General features: G+C 45.6%; 2 long non-coding RNA genes across 3 annotated transcripts; one reads left to right on the forward strand and one right to left on the reverse strand.

Annotated features, from left to right (window-relative positions):
• Positions 1–1,703: 1,703 nt before the first annotated feature.
• LOC145511605 (uncharacterized) lies at positions 1,704–4,076 on the reverse strand. The gene is made up of 2 exons (XR_014057989.1): positions 4,021–4,076; positions 1,704–1,794 (listed from the first exon to the last, which is right to left on the reverse strand). It is a non-coding gene; the product is annotated as an uncharacterized LOC145511605 (long non-coding RNA).
• Positions 4,077–4,288: 212 nt separating this feature from the next.
• LOC145511604 (uncharacterized) lies at positions 4,289–15,631 on the forward strand. 2 transcript variants are annotated; one of them, XR_014057986.1, is made up of 3 exons: positions 4,305–4,577; positions 12,664–12,713; positions 13,744–15,631. It is a non-coding gene; the product is annotated as an uncharacterized LOC145511604 (long non-coding RNA). The 2 variants fall into 2 exon arrangements; XR_014057988.1 differs by lacking the exon at positions 12,664–12,713 and having other exon boundaries at positions 4,289–4,967.
• The last annotated feature ends 7,999 nt before the right edge of the window (positions 15,632–23,630 follow it).

The following is a 23,630-nucleotide window of genomic DNA, read 5'->3' on the forward strand; positions in this document are numbered from 1 at the left end:
CCCACCTTCTCATGGGGAGGACCGATGAATGGGGGAAGCTTTGTGATCCTGGAAGAGAGGTGTTCTTGGACAGACTGCCAGGGGCTGGGCAGACACAGACATCTGATTTTGGGGATGGTGGTTTTCCTGAAACACCTGATCACTAGCCAGGGGGAGCAGTGGGGGGGTGGATTTGGTTCCAGCAGAGGGCAAAGACAGCCTGGAGGCTGAAGGATGAGAGAGCCCAGGACACATGTGGGAGCTGGAGACAGATGCAGGTGGGCAGCAGAGGAGAGCGTGAGAGATGAGGACCGGATGGTGGAGTTGGAAAGTGAGAAGCTGACAAATGAGCAGGGCTGGTGAGTCATTTCCTCCAAGGGCACCGGAGAGTTTTTGGAGGGCTCAGAAAGGAGAGTGACACATTCAAGTGAGCCTTTCTGACAGCAAACTGGGGCAGCAGCACAGAGGATGGGTGAGGTGACAGGAGAAAGATGGGAAACAGAGAGAACACTCAGGAGGGGCTGCGATGTCAAGATGGCTCCCTCTGAGCCATGGCAGTGTCCACAGAGCCAAGTGGGCAGATGGCAGAGAGTCCACGGGTGAAGGACGGAGGAGGAGTCATGGATGGAGCACAGATGCCTGGCTTGGACAAGTAGGTAGACGGGGAGCTGAATAACTATTGGCTGCCTGGATGTTTGGTGGATGGATGGATGGACGGACGTGTAAATACCATGATTCCTTTGAAACTCTGCCTTTGAACACATTGTTCACTTCAAAATGTTCTAAATCCTTTTAAGTCCTTGAAAATACATCTCAAGCCTCCTCTGACCCCTTCCTTCCAAGCTCCTTCCTTTGGGTTCCCATGGCATCCTGCAATTTCCTTTTCTAAGCACTCTATTAAACTTGTCAGCTTACATCTCTGCCTCTATACAATTTAATAAAAAGAGGGACTATATCTTTCTTCTCTGTGCTCCCAGTGTCTGCCTAATAGAGGATGTTAATTAATGCATGTTGAATGAAAGGGCATGTCCCACAAGACTTCCAATCCACCAGATTATAAGCCCCCTGAGAGCAAAGCAGTGCCTGTCTAATTCTCCATCTCGTTCTCTAGTCTACCTGCCATTCAAGAAGTATCTGATCTTGAATATTTGGTCCATTTCAACCAGCAAGGCTGATCTCATGCCAAGGGTAGAATATGGATTTTCTTAAAAGATCAGATATGAAAAATGTATATAAATAAATCTTCGCTCCTAGGAAACTTGCCTAGTATGGGGTGTGTGTGTGTGTGTGTGTGTGCGCGCGTATTAGTTGCTCAGTTGTATCTGATTCTTTGTGACACCATAGACTGTAGCCCACCAGGCTCCTCTGTTCAAGGGACTTCCCAGGCAAGAATACTGGAGTGGGTTGCCATTTCCTTCTCCAGGGTTATCTTCCCAACCCAGGGATTGAACCTGGGTCTCCTGCACTGCAGGTGGATGCTTTGCTATCTGTGCCAGCAGGGAAACCTTCATAGTATCATTGGACTACAGATTGTAGCATTCTTTCTCTTTCTTATATGTATCACCTATGAGAAGGAATTTTTCCCTTCAGGGTTTTAGGATTTAGCATACAAACTTATACACTTTTTCACTCTCTCATTCATTCATATAATCATTCACTCAGTTATTTATTCTTTCAACAATGTCTTTCAATCTGCTCTGGTCACAAAAGCCTGGAGGCAGGGTTGCTGGTTCTAGGCACTGTTCTTTAATAGTGAAGTGAGGCGATGGCAAAGATAAAGGTGTCTTAAGGATGTGGTCCTTGTCCAGATGTTAACTAGAAAAAAAAAAATAGGAGATCCAAGATCTTTTCCTTCATACTCTAATGACTTATGTGAGAAGGAATAGTCTAGGTGAGTTATGGGAAGCAGATATCAGCTCCTCAAGAAGGTGGCCCAACCCAGCTGGGGGTGGCCCCCTATATGCTGGGCCCCTGTTTCTTGTGTGGACAGAGCATCCCAGTGGCTGGATGAGAACCTGGCTGAGATACTGTGTGGTCCACTCCTACGTGGAGTCACAGATCGGGACAGGTGAATTCCAAATTCCATTTTAATTCCTAGAACCCAAGGACTAGTCTTTTGTGGTCTTACTTTCCTTTAATCCATCTGTGATGTTTTTTCAACTAATTTGCTCACATCTTGAACAGACGAACCATGTCTCTTTAAGCCAGGGCCATGGTCCCAAATACATCAGGTTTGAATTTTGCCTGACTGTCCATTAGCTGTGTGACCACAGGATAGCTACATTACCTCTGACTCTCAATGTCCTCCTATAGTAAGGAGCTCTATACCTGCCTCATGGGTTGTCATGAAAATTACATGTGATAGTGTATGTGAAACTCCCAGGACCACCTCTGGTATAGAATGTGGGGAGAGGATCATCATTCACTGCTATTTATTGACAACCAACTCTGTCATTTTTGGCATGTGACCTTGGAAAACTGCACAAAGAGACTCATGTCAACACTCTATGGCCAAATAGAACCCGCCTTCATGATTCTGTTAATCGATAGATGCAGGGTTCATAGACCGATAGCTGCCATATGTAAAGCACTGACAATACATAAATGTTAGCAACAATGACTATTTGTATGTGCCCTCCAAGCACCCTGCACATCCTCCAGCCTAGTTCTCATTAGAGCATCTTGTAATTGCTAGTCTTGTCCACCACCTGCAGTAGTATCTTCCTGCTCCTCTCCCACCCCCAACCCCACATCTGAGCAGAGCCTGTGCTCAGTCCCTGCAGTCATGTCTGACTCTTTGTGACCCTATGGACTGTAGTCCGCCAGGCTCCTCTGTCCATGGGATTCTTCAGACAAGAATACTAAATGGGTTACCATGCCCTTCTCCAGGGGATCTTCTCAACCCAGGGATAGAACCTGCATCTCTTAGTCTTGTGCATTTTTGGCAGGCGAGTCCTTTACCACGAGTGCCGCCTGGGAAGCCTGAGTGGGTCATAGCAAAAGTTCAAGTCATCCATAGAAATGAAAGAATGCAGAGCCCACTGTGGTCTGATGCTTAGCTCTGCAGCGCTGTGTTCAGCTCACTGGCTGGATTTCCCAGGAACACTGAGGAGTCCTGCCCTCAGGCCAGGGCTTCACACAGCACAGCTTGAGGGTTCCAAGTACTTGGGCCTCTCTGCCGATGGCCCCACTGGGCACACTGCGTGTGTCTGCTCTCCCTGGAATCTCAGTGTGCCAGGGGCATGGGCATGCAACACAGGGCCTGGGTAATTAGTGCTTATCTGTGAGATATGAGGAATTCCTGGGAAACCATAACCACCTAATCTGAATCTATGTGTTGATAAAATATTCCAGGAAAATGTAAAGTGCTGGCAGCCATGTCTCATTTCTGACTCTGCAGCTATGGAGAGCCTGGTGTTAGGACAGAAAAGAAAGGGAATGCTTGGAGAGTGTCTGGAATTCCAGTTAGTTCTGGGCTTCTCCCAGGCTAGACTTCACAACTCAGGGCTGAGTCTGTTGTGAAATATTTGGTGACAGGGGTGTTGACATGAGGCTCTTCCTACAGTTTTCCTGTGGGAACCAGGGCCTTAAGGCGGGTCACAGAAGGGCTATTTCTTCTCCCTCATGTGACATCTGATGCTGGGAAACGGTGGACCTCTTCTGGAAATAAGCTATGAAATACACATAAGAGTGCATTTCGGGGTGGGGATGTAGAGTGGGAGGGGGCCATGTATCTGAAGTCATTTGGATTGAATGCGATATAAACAGACCCCAATTTGCTTAATTGAGACTAGAAAGAGATCCATTTGTGGGAAGAATTCTGACCAGCTCAGGAACTGAAAGAAGAGTTGAATAACAAAGATGTCCAAAGGAAGAGTCTTGAGTGCTTTGGGAAACCTGAGCCTCTGGTGTTTGGGGTTCTCTCAGAGCAGGAGGTGGGCAATCTTTCTCTGTAAATATCTTCTGTTCAGGGAGCCACACTCAACTTCGACTTTGTAGAGAAAAAGCAGCCACAGATCATATATAAAAGAAGGAGCATACCTGTGTTCCATTATTTATAAAAGCAACCACGTGGCAGGTTTGATCGTCAAGTAGTACGGGTAGGTGGGGGGCGTGGGGGCGTGGCCTGTGACTCTATAAAGAGGGGCGGAGCTTTCTCATCCAACCATTCCCACCTCTAAGTTTCACAGTGTGAGATTACTTAGTTCTCATCCTTGCAAGGCTGATCCTGATTGGTTCAGTACCCCAGGCCTAAGTCAATAAATTCGCTGATGCATAGCTGGACCTCAATGATTGGGCCAATCAGAGTAGAGCAGGGATTTTTCGCTCATTGAAAGAGCGAGATGGTCCCTCGTCTTTCCCTCCGTTACTGCTTCTCTCCATTTCCCTCTTCTGCCTCCTCTTTCTCTCGCCCCCCTCACCTCTGTACTTTCTCTCTCTCCACATTTTCCCTCTCCTTCTGTTTCTCCTTCTCTCTCTTTTCCTGTCTCTACTACTCCTATACAGAAGCAGATGATACCTATGAAGAAACTTATGGAATTTGAGGTTTCCATTAGCTCAGGATCCAGGAATTTTTCCCGTATCCCTTTCCACTTCAGGTTAGATCAAACTGAGATAATTTGGTGTCTGGAGTCATAACTATGTACCAGGTGGCAGTGAGTCCTAGGCCCTGGGGGTAGAAAAATGAATAAGCCATTCCCCACTTATGAATAAGCAAGCTCTTTGCTGGTAAGGGGGATGGACATGCAGTCAAGAAAATCTCAGTACAATATGATGCAGCAAACATTAGCATGAGTACCAGCAACTGTCATTGTGCAGAGAGGGTGACTCATGGTTGAGAGAAAGAGGAGGTCCAGGCCAGCAGAAGCCATGTCTGAACAGAGACTGGAGGGGTCCAGAGTGTGATGGGGAAATACAAACACACACACAAACACACACACACATACACAGGGCCAAGCAAGTGCAGTCACAGAAAGTGGAGAACCCAGGTATGTATTGGAGTGAGTGAAGTGAAAGTCACTCAGTCATGTCCAACTCTTTGTGACCCCTTGAAATTCTCCAGGCTAGAATACTAGAGTGGGTAGCCGTTCCCTTCTCCAGGGGATCTTCCCAACCCAAGGATCAAACTGAGGTTTCCCACATTACAGGTGGATTCTTTACCAGATGAGCCACCAGGAAAGCCCAAGAATGCTGGAGTGCATAGCCTATCCCTTCTCCAGCAGATCTTCCCAACCCAGGAATTGAACCAGGGGTCTCCTGCATTGCAGGTGGATTCTTTAACAGCTGAGCTACCAGGGAGTGTATTGGAGATAACTCTTCAAATATATCCTCCTCCAACTGCCCCATGAGTCCTGGGCCTCTTTAGAATGATAGACCCCTAGAGGAGCCTCAACATCATCACTCAGCAGCTGGTGGAAGCCCTAGTTGGCAGAGCAGAGCCCAGAGGTGGAAAAATAAGGAGCTTGCCCTCCAGCACACAGGTCTCCAGACCTCTCCCTGCACCACTGCCATGCATATCTGCAGCCCCCTGAACCCTTTAATGGGCAGTCTGAAGCTTGATTGATGTCACATAGACTTGCCTCCCAATTCTGACTTGGAAACTTCCCCCCACTTTACCTCTCTGTGTGTGGTTATCTCGTTTGTTCACTGGATCTATTTTCCAGGAACAGTTGTGTGTTTGGCAAGCATGGATATAGAGTGTCTGGCACTTGGTTAGACATACAACTAACTGTGATGTTATCAGTTCAAAAGGCAAGTTCCAGGATGCAAAGGGGCCCCATGGAAGCAGAGGATGTTGGAGGTAGGCGGGGGTGGGGTGATAAATATGGAATGAAAAAATATTGGCACAACCTCAAAGCTGAGAATTATGTTTTACTCAGCAGGCTTACTGAGGACTATAGCCTGGGATGGCAACTTCTCAGATGGCCCCAAGGGACTGTTTTAAAGCATTAAGGGAGGAAACAGGATCTATAGGAGTTTTCTTGAAAAAAAAAATGTAGTCAGAATCAAAAGATGACTGCTAATTACAAAACCAGACATCTGAAGTTAATGGTTTTAGTGTGTTTTTCTGTGTATGAGAAGTTACACTAGTCTAGGCTCACTGACATCATTCCTTTGCTGTTGATCCTGACTATCTAAGGCCAGTATCCTGCTTACATCTTGAATGCCCCATGGGGTACAACCTTAGGGGCAGCTGCAGTGGCTGAGGGCCTTATATTCACAATATCTTTGTTTACTGATATGGCAGGTAATATTCTTTGTCCCACAGAGGATAGACCATGTGGGAAAAAATGGAGACTCCTTTCTACCTCCCTGGGCTGCTCAAGTCATCATCAGCTGACCCAGATGTGTCCTCAACTTGGTGATTTTCTCTTCACAAGTCAGGACCAACCTTTGACATTTGGGCTCCTGCCCATGCCCTTTCACCCATCCAAATGCCTCAGCACTGGAGTTTCACCCACTCACTGTGTGTATCTGTTTAAAAGAGAGATCTGTTTAAAGTTTTTAATTACTTATTATGAAGATATTAATGAACATACCTTTAAAGAAAAAAATAAGCCTGATACTATTTTTAAAAACAGCTTAGAGGGCCCAGGAGGGTCTGTGCTTTGCAGGAAGACTTTGTCATGCATGACTTGGATGGTAGTTTTCACCAAACTTTAATTTCCTTTTCTTCCCACTGCCTTCAGATTGTCAGTGAATGGTCCCTTGGAGCAGACATGTCTTGAGCCTCTTTGGGCACTGATGGTTTGAGGATCAAGAGCGTTATTTGATGTTTGGAAGAGGAGAGCTCCCAGAAGGAGATTTGTTTGCATTGCTGAGTCTGACTCCTGCACTTGTGGGTGATGCATTTTCACAGCTTCAGGCTTCCCAGCAGCCTTTGCAATTGGCAGGCACCCGTGTTCCCTCTAATGAATGATCCCAGAAAGTGAGCTAGGCCTCAGCTGCCCAGGTGGATTGGAGCAGAGAGAAATATCTTCATCAAAACTTTTGGCTCATCATGGAGGGCTCCATGGGGAGCATTGAGAGAGCAGCCTTGGGTGACCTTATAAGCAGCCTTCCTTCCTTCCCCAAGTATTTATTCAATGTGCAGAGCCCTAGGCAAGGTCCTGGAGATACAGAGAGGGGCTAGCCACAGCCCTTTCTCTTACAGGCCTCTCAGTTCAGTGGTTGCCTTACTTTAGCTCCCTGGGAATCTGAGAGCCCAGAGTAAAGTCCCTCAGTCCTAAATTGACCAGTGAGATGAATACCCATGTGTAATAGATACTCTTTTGGGCACTAGTTGTTGTTTAGTCGCTAAGTTGTATCTGACTCTTTGTGACCCCGTGGATTGTAGCCTGCCAGACTCTTCGTCCATGGGACTCTCCAGGCAAGAATACTGGAGTGAGTTGCCATTTCCTTCTCCAGGGGATCTTCCCAACCCAGGGATTGAACCCAAGTCTCCTGCATTGGCAGGTGGATTCTTTACTGCTGAGCCACCAGGGAAGCCCCCTTTTGGGCATTAGGGCCACAGTAAATAAGGTCTGCTCCCTGCCCCAGAGATGCTCCCTGTTCTGGGGCACAGGTGGCCACTGCAAAGGAAGACATTCTCCTGGGAAGGACGAAAACCATCCCTGAGAAGAGAAGGTTTCTGCTGGGACACCTGCTGTGAGCTCAGCTCCGGGCTCAGCCTTTCAGATATAATTAGTTTTATTAGATGGTTTAGAAATGAGGCAGCATCTGATCTAACAACTAGAAGGGCGCTCTAAGAGATTGTGCAAAATGGAAGGTTTTTATAGGAAGAAGGGTGAGGCAAGGGAACTATTAGCATGATAAGAGAAATGAAATGTGTTTAAGGTCAGAACCTTTGGGGGAGGAGGAAGGAACTCCATGTTATTATTATTATGAATATTTAGTCTTGCAGACTACCTTTTCTTTCTCTAGGGGATGGAAAGGTCCATGTGGCAGACTACTTCATTGGTGGTGATTTAGTTGCTAAGTCACTCGTGTCCGACTCTTGCAACCCCATGGACTGTAGCCCACCAGGCTCCTCTGTCCATGGGATTTCCCAGGCAAGAATACTGGAGTGGGTTGCCATTTCCTTCTCCAACTTCATTGGTGCTGACTAGAAAATTCCAGACTGGCAGATTAAGATTGCATTTCAGGTTCAGGTCAAAACTACAATGAGGTTAGATATTAAATCTAGGTTTGGTAGCCTGGGCTTTAGCACAGGTGATGTCACTTGGGGCCTGTGGTTTCTCTCTTTAACGGGTATCAAGCCAGTGAGCACTGGGAGGGCTAGGGGCTTTGTCTTCCCAGGGCCTCTGAGAGGTGCTGTGGAAGGGTGAGGAAGGTTATACAGGGTACCACAAAGGGTTGGACACCCTTTTGGATGTATGATCTCCAGAACTGTAAGATGCTCCTTTTCAGTTGGCTTAAGCCACTGTGGTTGTGGTAATGTGTTACAGCCACCATAAGAAACCAGGACAATAGGTAACGCGCTCCATCTGCCTAGTACAAGTCTGGGTTCCCCACATGACAGATGGAGGGGCAGATGCTCCAAGGACAGTTCCACTGAAGTGAAGAGACCCTTGAGTGAGACGGGATGGCGAACAGAGCAGGGAACTGCAGGAAGCCTTGTAGAAAGTAAACTGTCAACCCTTGGGCACCATGTTCAAGGTCCTCAACCATTTGGCTGAACCTACACTTCCCGTCTTCTTTGTCTCAGTCTCCCCCAGTCCCTGCATTTTGGCTCCGCCTGATCGGCCATCACTCTCCCAGGCCTGGAATGTGCAGCCTGAAAGCTCTGTCCTGCTGGTCCCTCTCCTGGGGGACAGCTTCTACTCAGATTCATCTATTCCCCGATCTCCATCTATCCTGCTCGTTCTTGCTCTTCAAGTTCAGTGGGGGATGCAGGGGGTTATTGCACATATTGTGCAGTGGGGCTCAGTCCTTGGGGAACCTGATCTGTGATAGGATTTTTGAGCTTCCACCAGTATATGGGGACGTAGAAAATTTTGTTCCTGTCCAGCTACTGTGTTGGCACACACCTGCATTTTTTAAAATTTGTATTTTAATTAGAGTATAATTGCTTTACAATGTTGTGTTAGTTTCTGCTATATAACGAAGTGAATCAGCTGTAAGTACACATATATGGCCTCCCTTTTGAGCCTCTCTCCCACACCTCCATCCCACCCCTTTAGGTCATCACAGAACACTGAGCTGGACTCCCTGTGCTATTACAGCAGCTTCTCACTAGCTGTCTTACACATGGTAGTGTATATATTCTCAACACTACTCTCTCAGTTCGTCCCACTGTCTCCTTCCCCCGCATGTCCACAATTCTGTTACATCCGAATATTAGATTCAAAGTCAGTCTAGGATCTTCGCAGGCAGAGTGGCAGGCAGGATGGAGGAGGGGGTGGGAAAAAGAAGGAACTCACTTTCATTGACCACAATCTTCCTGCAGACACTGCAGGAACCCTTTTCCTTTTTATTCTTCAGAGCCATGTGGCCTTTCCAGGGTTTCCAAGTGTGAACTCCAGAGCTCAGGTTCAGATTCAGGATTTGTCAGCTTCTATCTATGTAACCTGGGACAATACCTTAAAATCTCTATTCCTCCGTCCCTTGGTCTGGAACATGGGGAGAATAGCAGCAGAGGCCTTGTGAAGATGTATTTTTAACATTCCTAGATGGTCTTTGGCACCTGGAAAAAGTGGCATAGGTGCTGGTTGTTATTAGAACGATCGTCAACTTCACAGCATCCTCATTTCTCACTCCTCTAAAGACATTTCTTCTCCTCTCTGTTTTGCGCCAGGTAATACAGGCTCACAGAGGCCGGTCACACGTCCAAGTTGCATGGAGAGCCTGGCAGGGCTGAATTTCAAAGCCAGAGCCCTCTGTGCATCGTGACACAGACCATTCGGGCTCTCTGTTCCCCGATTCCAGCTCCTGTGCCCTCGGGCTCTGTCAGTTCAGATTCCCCGCTTTGCTCCTGGCTCTCGCTTCCATAATGAGCTCCCTGTCAATTACCAGCTCCTGCCCTGGCTGTCTCCAGGGCAGTGGAACCTGATTGTTCTGTCAGGCTGAGGTCTGGGCAGGGCGTCTCAATTTGGGCAGCTATTCAGTGGTCAATCACCATCTAAAACAGAGACAGAGGGCGGCCTTCCATCCAGTGATTTCTGGAAAGCGGCCAGCCCCTCTCCCCAATAAGGCACTCAATTTCTCAGCATGATGTTTCCATCAGACATTTCATGCTAAGCCAAGCTAGTCCTAATTATAATTGGTTCTGGCGAGTTTTTGTCGGAGCTTCTAAATTCTTTATTTGCCCACCCTCTGAGGCTGTTTTTGACGTTGGGGAAAGAACCCCATGTGTCCCTGGAAAAAAGTGTTCTCCCCCAATCTTTGCTAAATCTCACATTTGCTCCACTTCACTCTGGCCATCAGCAATCTCTTTAAGTGGAGTTTTTTTTTTTTTTTTTGATTTGCTAGAATATTAGTGCTGGTCATTGCTGCAGTAGTTAGATGGTTTGTCTCCTGATTTCCTTGATAGACTTAAAAAAAAAAAGTTACTCAGTCATGTCCAACTCCACCATGGGGATTCACCAGGAATACTAGAGTGGTTTGCAATGTCTTCGTCCAGGGGATCTTCCCAACCCAGGGATCGAACCCAGGTCTCCCGATTTGCAGGCAGATTCTTTACCATCTGAGCCACCAGGGAAGCCCAAGAATACTGGAGTGGGTAGCCTATCCCTTCTCCAGGGGATCTTCCTGCCCCAAGAATTGAACCAGGGTCTCCTGCATTGCAGGTAGATTCTGATAGACTTTAAGCCTGGGGCTTAAACCAGACATCTGGTTCTCTGTAGGGAATGAAAGAAAAGTGAAAGAGAAAGTAAAATCACTAAGTCATGTCCGACTCTATGACCCCATGGACTGTAGCCTACCAGGCTCCTCCATCCATGGGATTTTCCAGGCAAGAGTACTGGGGGGACTGGTAAGTCAACCTTCTCTTCAATAAGGACTAGCCAGTGGAAGTCCTGCCAAATTATCCTTGTGGTTTCCAAATACAAATTTAATCAGAAGTTTATGGGTTTCAACATGTGGCATCACTAAGTTTAAATGTGTTGATTTAGGATTTACCTTTTAGCTGGTTATGGTTTGTCATCAGCCAGGATCTTAGTATCCCTGGGGCACTGGGGAGGGTGGGCAGGGGCAGGGTGCTCTACAGTTACAAAACACAGGGCACATCCATTATTCTTTTTGGTCCTGAAAGCAAATCTAAAAACTGAGGATTGTTATTTTCTCTGTCTACTGGATGGAGAAAGGAGGCTCAGAGTGGTTAAGTACTTTGGCCCAGGCCACATAGTTGGCACAGACCCAGGATAAGAATCTCATGTCAGTTGGATGACAAGCCTCTTTTCTTTCTGCCCACTTTCAGTTGTTTATTCGTTTATTCCAAACCTATTTATTGGGAGCTTGCCAGACAGTAATCTAGGCACTTGGGAGTCCAGCAGCAATGAAGCACTTTTTGCCCTGGGGGGAGACAGCCATCACCAACAAACACTGCTAAAAAGTGGTGATTGCTCTGCAGAGGATTAAACTGAGATGAGGCTGGTGGAAGTGTGACCTGGAACGACTTCTATAGAGGGCAAGGAACAGTAGCTATGAAAATGTAAAATGCACTTCCCTTTGATTGCTGGTTTGATCCCTGGGTCGGGAACATCCCATAGAGGAAGCAATGGAAGCTCACTCCACTATTCCTGCCTGGGAAATCCCATGGACAGAGGAAATTGGCAGGCTACAGTCCATGGGGTCGCAAAGAGTCAGACATGACTGAGCATGCACGCACAATTTATCCCACAGGCATGTTAGTGCTTATGGAAAGCAAGGATATTCATGGCATCATTGAGCTAGCAAATGAGTGGAAACAACCTATATGTCCACCAATAGAGTGATGATTAGATAGAATGGTGTGTGTCCTTACAGTGGAGCATTTTGTAGCCATTAAAAAGAGGGAGACGGTTTATAGATAAATGATTGACAGATACCTAGATAGCTAGTAGGTGAAATGGCATCGAAGATATTTTGTCAAGTGAAAAAAGCAGCTTGTAAGGGAGTACATTTAGTGTGCTACCGTGTAATTAAGGGAAAAAAATCAAACAAAGGAACATGTGTTCTTAACTGCATGGAGCACATTGGGAAAGTAGGAACAATGGTGACCTCCAGGGGAAACTGAGTTGGCTGGAGAAAGAGAAAGAAAACTTTTCTTTTTTCCTCTGTAGAGACTTTTGTATCATTTGAATGTACATATTCACATATTCTCGGAGAAGGCAATGGCACCCCACTCCAGTACTCCTGCCTGGAAAATCCCATGGACGGAGGAGCCTAGTAGGCTACAGTCCATGGGGTCGCTAAGAGTCGGACACGACTGAGCAACTTCACTTTCACTTTACCCTTTCATGCACTGGAGAAGGAAATGGCAACCCACTCCAGTATTCTTGCCTGGAGAATCCCAGGGACGGCGGAGCCTGGTGGGCTGCCGTCTATGGGGTCGCACAGAATCGGACACGACTGAAGCGACTTAGCAGCAGCAGCATTCACATATTCTGGAAAATATTTTATTTTTAAATTATTTTTTAAAGTTTTTTTTGATGTTGCCCATTTTTAAAGTTTTTATAGAATTTGTTACAATATTGCTTGTTTCAGGTTTTACCTTACTGGACTCAAAGCATGTGGGATCTTAGTTTCCTGACCAGGTATTGAATTTGCATCCCCTGCATTGGAAGGCGAAGTCTTAACCAGTGGACTTCCAGAAAAGTCCCAGGAAAATATTTTAAATTTAAAAAGGAGCTATGAGAGAGTGAAGAGTGGTTAGTCGGTTAAAGTCTCCAGGTAGAGTCTCTATTTAAGCAGAGATGATGTAGTTACCTACATCAATACTGAATTGCTGGGATTAGGCCAGGGCATAGGTGAAGAGGGAAATTGATGGCCAGGTAAGAATGATGGATGGGGAGGAAGACGTTAAGACTGCTCTCAAGGAAGGAATTTCAATAATGAACCACAGTCCTTGAGGTGGGGAAGAGGAAGGTGTAAGACAATACAAGGTAACACTAGAGGATGATTAATCATGAAGCAGATTTCCAAGGAACTGAGAGTTTTGAACATGAATTTTATAAAGATACTGAAGAAATAGGGAGCAATATGACACCTGTCCCACCTCTCAGAACTGTGTAAAATACTAAAGAACATGGCAAAAATATTGCCTGTCCTCCTGGGGCTTACAGTCTAGTATGACTTATGCAGAACCGGAAATTACCAGACTGTTGAGTGTTCTAGAGCACAGGGTACCATAAAGGGTTGTAACCAGGGCACCTGCGCTTGACTCAGTTTTGACCTTCAATATTTGTTAAATGAATGGGGTTTCTTGGTGGCTCAGACGGTAAAGAATCCGCCTGCAATGCAGGAGACCCAGGTTAGACCCCTGAGTCAGGAAGATCCCCTGGAGGAGGGAATGGCTAACCACCTCAGTATTCTTGCCTAGAGAATTCTGTGGAAAGAAGAACCTGGCAAGCTACAGTCCATGGGGTCAAAAAGAGTCAGACATGACTAAGCAGCTAACACTTTACATTTTCACTTCATTTGTTAAATAGATACTGCTTAGCCTTTTATTGCAAACTCTCTTATCTTATCTCATTGATTCATGCATATTTTTCTTCCTTCTCCAATAAAATAGAAAGCTCTTTAAGCAGGGGGAACGTATGGACACATATTTTGCTTTCCTTACAGAGCCAAGTGCACTGTGAACCATGGTGAACTGTGAACTGTGGTGTTGGAGAAGACTCTTGAGAATCCCTTGGACAGCAAGGAAATCAAACAAGGAAATACTAAAGGAAATCAGTCCTGAATATTCATTGGAAGGACTGATGCTAAAGCTGAAACTCCAACACTTTGGCCACCTGATGAGAAGAACTGACTCATTGGGAAAGACCCTGATGCTGGGAAAGATTGTAGGCAGGAAGAGAAGGGGATGAGAGAGGACGAGATGGTTGGATGGCATCACGTTCTCAATGGACATGAATTTGAGCAGGCTCCAGGAGTTGGTGATGGACAGGGAAGTCTGGCGTGCTGCAGTCCACGGGGTTGCACATAGTCGGACCATGACTGAGTGACTGAACTGAACTGACTAACAGAGCCAAGCCCCACAGGTTCAGGTATAAAGGCATATCTTAAATTGGTTTATTAGCCATGATTTTGGCTGCAATTGACAGAAAGCTAACTCAATCTGCCTTAAGTGAAAAATAGAATTAACTTCCTCAGAAGACCAGAAATTTTACAGGGTGTACCTGGTTCCTGGCACACCTGTATCCTTGGATTCTTTATGACTTTCCCTGGGATTCCGTCTGTGCTGCTCTCTCTCCACTTTGTCCATGCTGGATCATTGCCAGATAGCCCCTCCTGAGTGATGCAAAGGGCACTGGCAGCTCTAGGCTGCAGCATCCTTAACCGCAGTGAGAGGAATACCCTCTTCCATAGAATTCCCATGGTGGACATGATTCATCTGCCTTGGGTCCACATGAAACCCCAGACTAGAGAGAGAGGCTTCTTCAATAGATCATATCATGAGCTGATTCTGGAGCCAGGGAAGGGATCAAGCCTATCAAATCTCATAAATAGAACATGGAAGAACCACATTTTCTCAAGGGAATGTTGGGGTGCTGTGCTGTTACTGAAGAAAGCAGAGGAGTCTGGCTGGGCAGGTGAAAACCCCAAGGATCTAAACACCTGGGGATTATTCCAGAAGCTGCTCACCAGATTATTGGGAAGATTAAATGAGATCCAGTTTATAAAGACCTGCCATGGTGCTAAGTAGTAGTTCACTATATTTGTATTCTCTGTAAAGCTCCTGTTGTATTTTGGGCTCTGACTATGCCTTGTTGTGTGACGACAGATAAAAATCTCTGACCTTCTTTCAGGGTCCATGAGATCTGAGGACATTTGTGTGTCTGAGGCTCCTCGAGGTCCATCTCAACAAAAATGGCCACAGTTGTTCTCTCTGTATCACACTCCTTGCCATGTGACTGGCAGTTCCTTCCATCAGAAGTGCTGTCTGCTATTGCACATCTTGAATTGAGGTTTTGGACATGTTTTGGACAATGGAATGTGGCAAACGGAGCAGTATGTCATTCCGAGCTGGGCCTCACCTTTCCTGTGCAGTGGATCCCGAGCCTGCACTAGCCTGCTAGAGGACTTCCCTGGTGGTTCAGTGGTAAAGAATCCGTCTACCGATGCAGGAGGTGCTGGTTCGATTCCTGGGTCAGTAAGATCCCCTGGAGAAGGAAATGGCAACCCACTCCAGTATTCTTGCCTGGGAAATCCCAAGGACAGAGGAGCCTTGTGGGCTGCAGTCGGACACGACTTAGTGACTAAACAACAACAAAAACAACAAAGCCTGCTGGAGCTTGAGACCACGTGAACACAGGGTTCCCAGCCAAGGCTCATCCTAGACTAGCCAGATCCCAGCTGACCTACCGTCCATGCAGATCTGAATCAAGCCAAGACCCGTAGGACTGCCCAGTGGACCCACAGACAAGTGAGCTAGATAAATGACTGTGATTTTATGCCAGTAAACCTTGGGGTGGTTTGTTCTGAATAACAATTCCACACAGTTCCTTTGTAGCCCAGGTCTTCTGTATCTTCAAATCTTGTTAAATGCCACTTTCTGCTTACTCCCTGAATATATTTGGGGAGATAAAGGCCCTTTGCTCCCCGCAAAGCTGAGCCTCTCTGCACATTAAACAGCTCTCTTTCCATAGCTTCAGTTCCCAGGGTTTAGATCGACAGGTGTTGGGCAGAAGTCTCGGCAATACGAGCAGTTTCAAAGATGCTGCTTTTGATCATGCCAGCGTGGCATGTTGACTTTCCTTGTTTGCTGAAGTCATGTGTGTTTTAATGAGGAAGCCTATCCTCTCCCCTGGTTGCTATATGGTTCCTGTCTGTGGTTTTTAGAAGTTTACTCTTTTACACCTTCATTTTCAATGCTTTACCAAATGAGCCTTTGGAGTCAGACATCAGAGGACCTGAGCTGTGTCCCCTTGAGCGGATCTGCTCTGAGGTTTCCTCAAGGGCAGCTTTAGAGGTTGTCAGGATTGACCTCAGAGGACTTCAGAAAGGATGAAATGGAACCAAATGCCTGAAGGTGTTAGCACAGAGTTTGACATGTGGAAGGGGCTTGACACACAAATAGTTCTTTTCCTTCCAACGCTTGTCACCCTCATGAAGTCCCTGCCATGTTACAGATCCTGTGATGGTAGCTGGGGATACACTGACAAATAGGGTATCAAAGAGGCTATGTTTTAATTAGGGTGATTTTTTTTAAAAAAACATGGTAAACAAACAGCCTGGGCTTTCCAGCTTGCTCAGTGGTAAAGAATCTGCCTGCCAATACAGGAGATGTAGGAGACGTGATTTCGATCCCTGGGTCAGGTAGATCCCCTGGAGGAGGAAATGGCAACCCACTCCAGTATTCTTGCCTGGAAAATTCCATAGATAGAAAAGCCTGGCAGGCTACAGTCCATGGGGAGGCAAAGAGTTGGACATTACTGAGCGACTGAGCACATGTGCAGAGAGCTCAGAGGATAAAGGAACTCGTGGGAGGACAATTACTCTCCTCTGCAGTGTGGAATGGCCATGGAGGAAAAATCTCAGATCTGCCTGTTGGGTGGTGCTCAGGAACAAGGACTTAGGGTCAGCACGCCTGGTTTCAAAGCCTAGTTTTACAATTTACAACAGGTGTGACTTCATGAAAATGACTTCAACTGCACTAAGCCCCAGCTTCTTCTTCTCCAAAAATAGTGAAATGATAGTACCCAGTTCATGGGGATTTTGTAGCAATGAAATGAGAGGAAGTGGTCACCTCTGAGCAGAATGCCTGCTCCATATCCAGAAGGATGTTTTTCTGGCCTTCCCATGGTGTATGAGGAAACCAAGCCTCTGAAAAGTGCTGTGACTTGCTGAGTGTGTGCTGACATGGAAGGGCAAGGCCAGGCCTCCTGGTTCCCAGATCAAATTTTATTTTTTTAAATGCCGCACTCATTGTGAGTTTAAATAAGTGGTTATTGGAGTGGAAATCTTCCAGGGTATAAAATGACAAAACAGATTCTCAGCGGGGAGATAGGCTTTCTTCCAATTTCTAAATCAAATAGTTATTTTTCAAGTTTTGAAAGAGAGTTGATTTTCTTTCTCTCTTTCACTTTAGAAAAAGAACAAGTTAAAAGGTAGCACTTTATTTTCTTTTTAATTTTTTTTAATTGAAGGATAATTGCTTTACAGAATTTTGTTGTTTTCTGTCAAACCTCAACATGAATCAGCCATAGGTATACATATATCCCGTCCCTTTTGAACCTCCCTCCCATCTCCCACCCCATCCCAACCCTCTAGGTTGATACAGAGCCCCTGTTTGAGTTTCCTGAGCCATACAGCAAATTCCTGTTGGCTATCTATTTTACATATGGTAATGTAAGTTTCCATGTGACTCTCTCCATACATCTCACCCTCTCCTCCCCTCTCCTCACGTCCATAAGTCTATTCTCTATGTCTGTTTCTCCATTGTTGCCCTGTAAAGAAATTCTTCAGTTAATTTTCTGAGTTTAAAAAAACTGATGACAAATTAAGCCAGTAAACCATCAGAGCTTTTAGGGAGTTTAGCAAACAGCCTGTTAGCCAGAGGGATCGATTTGGTTCCTGGGACAGGTCTGCTGTCTTGTTACACCAGGCGCTGTGGAGAAGGTGGGAAAGCAAACACCTAGGAGCCTCCATCCAGCACACATGAAGAAGAGTGTCGGGACGCGAGGGACTGCATGGGTTTGGTGTAAGGCAGGCAGGGCATTGGAAGTGAAGGGAGCAGGATAAGCTCCGTGTGTTCCAGGAGGCTTCCACCAGAGGCTCATCTGCCTGGTGACAGCCAGGCCTAGGAAGGCCAGACTAAATTAGCAAATCAGGCAACATAAATACAGGCTGAGCAAGGCAGCTTCTGCAGCGGTACCAATGCAGAACAAGTACATAAAGGAACAAGAGTGAACTTCATCAGATGCTGTCTTTTTTTTTTTTTTTAGTATTTATTCATTTGGCTGTGCTGGGTCTTAGTTACAGCATTTGACCTCTTGGTTGAAGCACGCACATTCTTAGTTGCAGCATATGGGCTTTGTTTCCCTGACCAGAGATCAAACCCAGGCCCCCTGCACTGAGAGCTCACAGTCTTAGTGGCTGGACCACCAAGCAAGGCCATGACCTCTTTTCCTGATGTGAATGAATTCCTTTGTTATTGGGAAAATCGCATTTTATAAACACAACCATTAGGTTGGGTAGCTGTGTTGATCAGCGTGACTAATGTCAGTTGTTATAACAAACAACCCCATAATTTCAGTGGCTTAACACAATTAAAATTTGTTTCCTCCAACATAAAGTTCAATGGGATTGGACTGCTGAACTTCCTAAGTCCAGATGACTCAGTAATCCAGGTGCCATTCGGTCAAGGCCCCAGATGTCCGGAGAACCTCAGAGTCTCTCTGCAGGCTCAGAATTCCCTACCAGAACTTCTTCTACAGTCAGCTAGCACATGAAAGAGTACCATAGTTCATAGTTCAGAACCAGTCATAAGATTGGGATCACAGAGTCGGGGAAATACAGTTTGACTGTGTGCTCAGAAAGAGGAAGGTGGGTCTGATGACCACTTGGCCAGATGCTGCCTTGATGTCAGAGGCGAGAGCAGCAGTTGGATGAACTGGGAGGGTGGGTTCACATCAATCGTGTGTCCTTTCTTCAATCCAGAGTGCTTTGGTTTCTTCTTTCTTCTTAAATAGCTCCAGCTCTTAAGGAAAGTGAATAGAAAAGAAAGCTTCAGGCGTGTTTAAGGCTGGCTTTATCCTCTGTTTGGTTTTGTGCCAGACCCAGTGGGCAAAGTGGAGAAGGACAATGGGGTGCTGACGTTCACAGCTGAGGGAGGACCCAGGCTCTTGTTTCAGCATATGTGCTGAGTCACTTCAGTCATGTCCGACTCTTTGCCACCCTATAGACTGTAGCCCACCAAGCTCCTCTGTCCATGGGATTCTCCAGGCAAGAATACTGAAATGGGTTGCCTTGCCCTCCTGCAGGAGATCTTCCCAACCTAGGGAGCAAACCCTTGCCTCTTACTTCTCCTGCATTGGCAGGCAGATTCTTTACCACTAGCCCCACCTGGGAATCCAGTTTTGGCATAATCCATGAAAGAATCCATGTACACATCAGACACTAAGACTCTGGTTTCCTTGTCTTGCCACTTGCTGGGTTGGTCCAGGTGCAATTTGTCTGTTATTCCTGGTAGTGTGAGCGGATCTTCAAGATCTTCAAACTTTTCTGGGGAAAAAAATGTGCTGTACAAGGCAAAGTTGAGGAGGGCAAGAGAGATAATTAGGGGTATGTGATGGAGGGTAAAGGCCTCTTATCAGTCAATGGGAGAGGGAAGTTTGAAACTGAGCTTTTCCTTTATCAGTTGAGCTCTGCTGAAGGAGGAAACAGACAGAGCTGGACTCCATCTTAGGCCAGGCTGTGACCATTAGGCTACACGCACAATCACCCTCCCAATGGACTCTGAACTTTGTGCCCGGTGTCTATAGAAATGGCACACCAATGGAAAACCAGATCCCCCGGATAAAACAGCCTTAGGACTTGGGCTTGGACTCTCCATTGCCTAAAAGAATATGCTAATTATCTCTCTGACAGAACAAAGCCATAAATTCCACTATATGTATCAGGATATGACCACAGGCCTGTTGATAAATGTCCACTGTTTATCTAGTCTTATGACACATGAATCATGGGTTAACTTTGATCGTATCTCTTTTACCTTGTCCAGACTAGTTTCAAGGAACTTGGGGAGGTGGGTTTGAGCAAGTACACTTGGGTATATAAGGTTTTCACAAAAACTGGTCGGAGTCCTTGGCTAAGAGGAGACTCTGCCTTGGGCCCGCCGGTATAATCAACTGCACTCCACTATCTGCATTGCCCTTCTGAGTGAATTTGTTTCCCGGAACACGTGGCTACAACACTGTTAGCCTAAATTAGTTATTTCTATAGTTTATCTTCTCATTCACATGCTTATCTTAAAGTCTAACAGCTCTTTATTCAAGTTCATGCTTTTATGTTTATGGGCTGTTTGGCTTTTGGAAAGCCCCTTAACCATTTTAAACTATTTTCTTGTTTCTAACCACTCTGGACTCTCACCTTTTATGTCTCTGTAAAGGAAAATCCAAAAGGGAAGAAGTGGAGGTGAGTGATTAAGAGTCCCAGTGTCCATCTTCATTGAGATCTCAGATTTCCCCTCTGAGATCCTGATAGGCATTTCACAATCTCACAACTTACAAGGGAGGTATAATTATTACCATTACATAGCTGTAATCATTACAATTCTGCTAGGCTCAGTAACTAGACCAAGACTGAATTGTTTGTAAGTGGTGGAGCAGGGATTCAAATTCACTTCTGCTTACACCAAATGCCATGCGCTTGTCACTCTGACTCTCCTGTAGGGAGGAACTGATTAAACATGAGGACAAAGAGACTCAGACAATAGAGTTTGTTTAGATATCCACATTGTTGAAAGGATTTACCATTAAAGATACGGATATCCAGGAAAGGGGTTATTGTTAGAGGAAAGAAAAAGATTGAGAGACAACAAGCAAATAAAAACAACATAACAACAACAAAACAAGCGCGACTTGCAAACAGCACTTTTGCTGGATAGAAAAACCAAGAGTTAGCTGGGTTTCCCAGGTAGTCCAGTGGTAAAGAATCTGCCTGCCATTGCAGGAGATGCAAGAGATCTGTGTTTGATCCCTCACTTGGGAAGATCCTTTGGAGGACAAAATGCAACCCACTCCAGTGTTCTTGCCTGAAACATTCCGTGGACAGAGGAGCCTGACCGGCTACAGACCATGGGTTCGCAAAGACTCAGACTGAGTGACTGAGTACACACACACACCCTCACACGCAGGAGTTAAGTAAGGTTTATTTTGTGCTTAACATATGGTTGGGTCTTTCTGGTGCATGTAATAGAAGCAAACTGGAACTAATGTGTTACAAGGATATAGTCTTACAGAGCTCAAGGTCTTGAATTTAGCTGAATTTAAGAGAAGGTTTGGAAGTGGGGGTCAGAAGGATCTCAGGCTTCTAACTCTTGTCTCTACTTCTCTCTGCTGGTTTATTTTAGCCTTTTCTTCCTCCTCAACAAACAGGCTTCCCCTGATCTACAGTCTGCGGGGTAAGACCTGGCTGTCCCATGAGTTCCTGGTTGGCGTGCTTCACAGAGGCCCAGCCACCCACAGAGGCTGACTTTCTGTCTCAACTCCCACTTACTGCCACATCCAAGTTCCTCCAAAGAGAATGATTGGCTTGGTGGATTAAATAAGCCATCCACTCGGTCAGGTCAATCCTGGCTCTCCACTGGGTTGAAGCAGAGAGCAAGCCGTGACAGGCTACAGAGGTTAGGAGCCTGGAAGGGCCCTGTGGTGTCCTGCTCAGGTGTCTTACCAGGAGTTGAAAATCTATCAGCCCTCTTCTGACACTGCCTCGCCTGCAATCATGTCCCTTTTATAGGAGGATTATAGGACCTCTTGAGCCGATATGGTCTTCAGACATGTCCCAAAGAGAGAGCATGTCCACCTTCCCCCATCTGGGACATGTCTGAAGACCCTCTCGGCTTCTGAGGTCCATTTGGGCTGGTGTTGGCTTGTTTGGGGCTTGAATCACAGCTTGATTTCTTCCTCTTCTCTATCTATTCTATGTCCTTCCCTTCTACCCTGCAAAGTTACTCTTCATTAAATTTTCTGTGTCCAAATTTCCATTTGCATCTGCTTCTTGGAGAACAGAACCCATGGCAGCTGGTTCCCTGAGGTGCCTAGGAAAGGAAATGCTAAGGTGAGATTCTGGAACTACTTATTGGTGATGAGGTCTCCATCCATGGGGTTCAGAGGAGCACAGAGGCCTGCAGTACCAGGCAAGAGAAGATTCACTGCTGGTAAGCTGGGATGGTTATTGCAGGGAGGGGATGCATTCGTCGGTGTCATGTATCAGGTGTCTTGTAAATATAGGGCAAAGAGTAAATAGAAGGGCAATGAAATAGAGTGATCATTGCTAAGCTCAAGTGATACTCTGGAAAACCATAGTGAAAAGGAGAGAGTGACTAAACTGGCAAATAAGAGCTAAGTGTGAAAGCAGGGACCTCCTGATCAGCACTGCAAAGAGGCTTTCAAGTCCACAAGCAATAAAGCAGAGAAAGCTGAAGACATCAGAATTCTTCAAAGAAAAAGTAATGGATATTGTATATTAACGCACACATGTGGGATCTAGAAAAATGGTATAGGTGATCTTTTTTAACTTTTTATTTTGTATTTGGGTACAGCCAATTAATAAACAATGTGATAGTTTCAGTGGACATCAAAGGGACTCAGCCATATATATATATATATATACATGTATCTATTCTCCCCCAAACCCCCCTCCCATCCAGGCTGCCACATAACATTGAGCAGAGTTCCATGTGCTATTCAGTAGGTCCTTGTGATCCATTTTAAATATAGCAGTGTGTTCATGTCCATCCCAAACGCCCTAAGTATCCCGTCTCCCCTCCTTGCCCTCAGCAACCATAAATCCACTCTCTAACTCTGTGAGTCTCTTTCTGTTTTGTAAGTTAGTTCATTTGTATCATTTATTTTTAGATTCCACAGAAAAAGGATGTCATAATGATATTTCTCCTTCTCTGTTTCACTTACTTCACTTGGTAGGAGAGTTTCTGGGTTCATTCATGTTGCTGCAAATGGCATGATTTCATTCTTTTTAATGGCTGAGTAATATTCCATTGAATATATGTACCACATCTTCTTTATCCATTCCTCTGTCGATGGGCATTTAGGTTGCTCTCATGTCCTGGCTGTTGTAAATACTGCTGCAATGAACATTGGGGTGCATGGATCCTGTTTTTCTCCTGATACATGCCCGGAGTGGGATTGCAGGTCATATGGTAGCTCTATTTTTAAGTTTTTTTTTTTTTTTAAAGGAACCTCCATACTGTTCTCAACAGTTGCTGCATTAGGGTACACTGGGTACCTTAATTTTTATTTCAAGGTCTGTTGCTAGGGTAACCGTCATGGTGCAGACCCCATCCTCCTGATGGGCAGAAGACCCCAGAATATAGTTACTGGACATCTACCCCCTAGAGTCTCTCTATATGTACAGCCTGGAAGAGCAAATGATTTGCCCAAACCATATTAACAGTGCCACCAAGTTACAGATGCTACTTCTTCTATCTTCAAAGCCATTGTTCTTCCTTTTATATCCTGCTGTGTTTTCCTATTTAATGTATATTTTTAAATAATCAATCTGTTGGCAAAGTGTCTAAATTTACAGGCAGAAAAAAACCAAGTTGATAGACAAAAACTGCAGCGTGTAGCTGGAAACAGTTGGAACACTGTGCATAAGACAATGAGCTAAGTGTCTGTGATTTGTTCATTCATTCTTTGATTTATTATCTAACAAGCCTTTATTAAGCCCTTACACCATGCCAGGCTCTAGGCTAGGTATTGTGGATACAGCAAGGATTAAAGCTTAGATTCTGATTCCAAAAGTTTATGATCCAGCAGAACAGA

Source organism: Giraffa tippelskirchi, chromosome 6 (genome assembly GCF_054371585.1).
Source record: "Giraffa tippelskirchi isolate mGirTip1 chromosome 6, T2T-mGirTip1v1.2.pri, whole genome shotgun sequence".
NCBI lineage: Eukaryota > Metazoa > Chordata > Mammalia > Artiodactyla > Giraffidae > Giraffa > Giraffa tippelskirchi.